The following is a 4811-nucleotide window of genomic DNA, read 5'->3' as shown; positions in this document are numbered from 1 at the left end:
CAAGGGAAACTGGAGGCGGTGGTGCTAGTGGCGAATCCCCTGCCCTCTCCAGGCTCCGCGCTGGAGAGCCGCCTATTGGCCGGCTAGGCAGCGGCCCGCCCCGCCTTCCACCCCGCAGCTTCTCCCCGCCTCTCTACCCGCTGGGGTTCGTCCAGGGCTCTGCCTGATCTGGGAGGGGTTGCCGCGGGGCGGGGGACGCCGGCTGGGGCGCACGGAGCCAGACCCCACCTTTCCCCAACCCCTCCGTGATGAAGTCAAGTCTTCATGAATTGAGTGCAGGCAAGGGAGGGGCTCGTGTGTACAGAATGCACCCAGTGACAGAACGTGGACCCCACCCGGAGAACTCCACTGTCTCTCCTGTTTTATGTCCCCTGCTTGGCCATCTCTGTCGTAAGCAGACTCGCCTCCACACTATTTAGAATGGGGCCCCTGGTCACTATCTACATCCAGCGCCCCCGTCAGCCCCGGGGTGGGTGTTACTGAGTTCTGGATGGGAGCACTTCTCCACTAGCATAAAGACGCAGATTGCATAGTGCATCGTGGTCCAGAGGAATTGGAAGCACAACTGCGTTCACTCAGAGCATTTAATTGTTTAGGTGTAGCCTTTGCGGAAATATAAGTGTCGTCTTCCTAGGATTTTGCCCGCTGAGGGCCATGCACGTTTTACAGACACCCTGAAGATCAGTTTACTCATTTGTAAAATGCAGATAAGTTTTAGTGCCTCCATACCTTCCAGCCTGAGATTTTGGGGTCCTTTGTTAGCACAGAATAACCTAGCCTATTATGACACACATGAGCAAAAGACATTTACAGACTCAGAGTGGTAGGATGGTGGAATTTCTCAGGAGCTCAGTGTTTACAAGGACCCATAAGGAGAATGGATACACGTGTATGTATGGCTGAGTCCCTCTGCTGTGCACCTGAAACTATCACAACATAGTTAATCGGCTATACTCCAATATAAAATAAAAAGTTAAAAAAAATAAAAGGACCCATAAGGAGGAACATGTACTCAAGGGTGGATGAAAAAGTGACAGGAAGTCCAAGAGGCAGATCAGAGTGCCTGAAATCCAAGAGAACTAAAAACGCTAATTTTTGCTCTGTTTCGGGAGGATAATGAACACCCCCTTGGGGAAGGTGTTGTAAGGTTAATGACGATAGAAAGCAAATGTACTCATCTCCACCAGGGGAAGGTGTTCAAACTGCAAAAGTGGAAATATCTCCAAAGATCTTCTCCTCTAGTCTTTTTCATCACAGCAACGACTCCACCTCTGAAATCACTAGCTCAGGCATTCTGCTTTTTGTCCACAGTTCCCTCTCCTTTCAGCCACTGGTTCAAATCCTCTCTATTTTCCAACCTCATTGACCACTACCCCCACTTACTTCTCAATTTTTCATATTCAGCTAAGAAACCCCAGACCATTACTTTTATTTTATTAATCAATTAATTTTTTTGGCTGCGTTGGGTTTTCGTTGCTGTGCACGGGCTTTTCTCTAATTGCAGCGAGCAGGGGCTACTCTTCGCTGTGGTGCACAGGCTTATTGTGGTGGCTTCTTTTGCTGCGGAGGGCGGCTCTAGGTGCGCGGGCTTCAGTAGTTGCAGCGTGCAGCTCAGTACTTGCAGCACGTGGGCCCTAGAGAGTGTGGGCTTCAGTAGTTGTGGCACGTGTGCTCAGTAGTTGTGGCACGTGGGCTCTAGGGTGCACAGGCTTCAGTAGTTGTGGCTCCCAGGCTTTAGAGTGCAGGCTCAGTAGTTGTGGCACATGGGCTTAGTTGCTCTGCGGCATGGGGGATTTCCTGGACCAGGGATTGAACCCGTGTCTCCTGCACTGGCAGGCAGATTCTTAACCACTGCGCCACCAGGGAAGCCCCCAGACCATTATATTTTTCTTAACACCTTTATTAGAATATAATTGCTTTACAATGGTGTGTTAGTTTCTGCTTTATAACAAAGTGAATCAGCTATACATATACATATATCCCCATATCTCCTCCCTCTTGCATCTCCCTCCCACCCTCCCTATCCCACCCCTCTAGGTGGTCACAAAGCACTGAGCTGATCTCCCTGTGCTACGCGGCTGCTTCCCACTAGCTACCTATTTTATATTTGGTAGTGTATATATGTCCATGCCACTCTCTCACTTCGTCCCAGCTTGCCCTGCCCCATCCCCGTGTCCTCGAGTCCATTCTCTATGTCTGCGTCTTTATTCCAGTCCTGCCCCTAGGTTCTTCAAACTTTTTTTTTTACATTCCATATATATGTGTTAGCATACGGTATTTATTTTTCTCTTTCTGACTTACTTCACTCTGTATGACAGTCTCTAGGTCTATCCACCTCACTACAAATAACTCAATTTTGTTTCCTTTTATGGCTGAGTAATATTCCATTGTTTATATGTGCCACATCATCTTTATCCATTCATCTGTCGATGGACACTTAGGTTGCTTCCATGTCCTGGCTATTGTAAATAGACTGCAGTGAACATTGTGGTACATGACTCTTTTTGAATTATGGTTTTCTCAGGGTGTATGCCCAGTAGGGGGATTGATGGGTTGTACAGTAGTTCTATTTTTAGTTTTGTGGGGTTTTTTTTTAACGTTTTTATTGGAGTATAATTGCTTTACAATGCTGTGTTAGTTTCTGCTGTGTAACAAAGTGAATCAGCTATACGTATACATATATCCCCATATCCCCTCCCTCTTGCGTCTCCCTCCCACCCTCCCTATCCCACCCCCTAGGTGGACACAAAGCACCGAGCTGATCTCCCTGTGCTATGCGGCTGCTTCCCACTAGCTATCTATTTTACATTTGGTAGTGTATATATGTCCATGCCACTCTCTCACTTCGTCCCAGCTTTCCTTTCCCCCTCCCCATATCCTCAGGTCCATTCTCTACTAAGTCTGAGTCTTTATTCCCGTCTTGACCCTAGGTTCTTCATGACCTTTTTTTTTTTTTTTTTTAGTTTCCATATATATGTGTTAGCATACGGTATTTGTTTTCCTCTTTCTGACTTACTTCACTCTGTATGGCAGACTCTAGGTCCATCCACCTCACTACAAATAACTCAATTTCGTTTCTTTTTATGGCTGAGTAATATTCCATTGTATATATCTTTATATATAAAGATATATATATCTGTATATATCTGTATAGATCTTCTTTATCCATTCATCTGTTGATGGACACTTAGGTTGCTTCCATGTCCTGGATGTTGTAAGTAGAGCTGCAATACACATTGGGGTACATGACTCTTTTTGAATTATGGTTTTCTCAGGGTATATGCCCAGTAGTGGGATTGCTGGGTCGTATGGTAGTTCTATTTGTAGTTTTTTAAGGAACCTCCATACTGTTCTCCATAGTGGCTGTATCAATTTACATTCCCACCAACAGTGTATGAGGGTTCCCTTTTCTCCACACCCTCTCCAGCATTTATTGTTTCTAGATTTTTTGATGATGGCCATTCTGACCAGTGTGAGGTGATACCTCATTGTAGTTTTGATTTGCATTCCTCTAATGATTAGTGATGTTGAGCATCCTTTCATATGTTTGTTGGCAATCTGTATATCTTCTTTGGAGAAATGTCTCTTTGGGTATTCCGCCCATTTTTGGATTGGGTTGTTTGTTTTTTGCATTTTGAGCTGCATGAGCTGCTTGTAAATTTTGGAGATTAATCCTCTGTGAGTTGCTTCATTTGCAAATATTTTCTCCCATTCTGAGGGTTATCTTTTTATCTTGTTTATGGTTTCCTTTGCTGTGCAAAAGTTGTTAAGTTTCATTAGGTCCCATTTGTTTATTTTGTTTTTATTTCCATTTCTGTAGGAGGTGGGTCAAAGAGGATCTTCCTGTGGTTTATGTCATAGAGTGTTCTGCCCATGTTTTCCTCCAAGAGTTTTATGGTATCTGGCCTTACATTAAGGTTTTTAAGCCATTTTGAGTTTATTATTATTATGTTTTGTTTTGTTTTTTTGCGGTACACAGGCCTCCCACTGTTGTGGCCTCTCCCGTTGTGGAACACAGGCTCCGTACGCGCAGGCTCAGTGGCCATGGCTCATAGGCCTAGCCGCTTCGTGGCATGTGGGATCGTCCCGGACTGGGGCACAAACCCGTGCCCCTGCATCAGCAGGCAGACTCTCAACTACTGTGCCACAAGGGAAGCCCTTGAGTTTATTTTTTGTATGGTGTTTTGGAGTCTTCTAATTTCATTCTTTTACATGTAGCTGTCCAGTTTTCCCAGCACCACTTACTGAAGAGGCTGTCTTTTCTCCATTGTATATTCTTGCCCCCTTTATCAGAAGTAAGGTGACCATATGTACGTGGGTTTATCTCTGGGCTTTCTGTCCTGTTACATTGATCTATATTTCTGTTTCTGTGCCAGTACCATACTGTCTTGATTACTATAGCTTTGTAGTATAGTCTGAAGTCTGGGAGCCTGATTCCTCCAGCTCCGTTTTTCTTTCTCAAGGTTGCTTTGGCTACTCGGGGTCTTTTGTGTTTCCATACAAATTGTGAATTTTTCTGTTCTAGTTCTGTGAAAAATGCCAGTGGTAGTTTGATAGGGATTGCATTGAATCTGTAGATTGCTTTGGGTAGTATAGTAATTTTCAGAATGTTGATTCTTCCAATCCAACAACATGGTATATATCTCCATCTGTTTGTTTCATCTTTAATTTCTTTCATTAGTGTCTTATAGTTTTCTGCATACAGGTCTTTTGTCTCCTTAGGTAGGTTTATTCCTAGGTATTTTATTCTTTTTGTTGCAGTGGTAAATGGGAGTGTTTCCTTAATTTCTCTTTCAGATTTTTCATCATTA

Source organism: Grampus griseus, assembly GCF_964374135.1.
Source record: "Grampus griseus genome assembly, chromosome: X".
NCBI classification, from domain to species: Eukaryota; Metazoa; Chordata; class Mammalia; order Artiodactyla; family Delphinidae; genus Grampus; species Grampus griseus.
The sequence above is the reverse complement of the archived record's forward strand: the minus strand, read 5'-3'. Positions refer to the sequence as shown.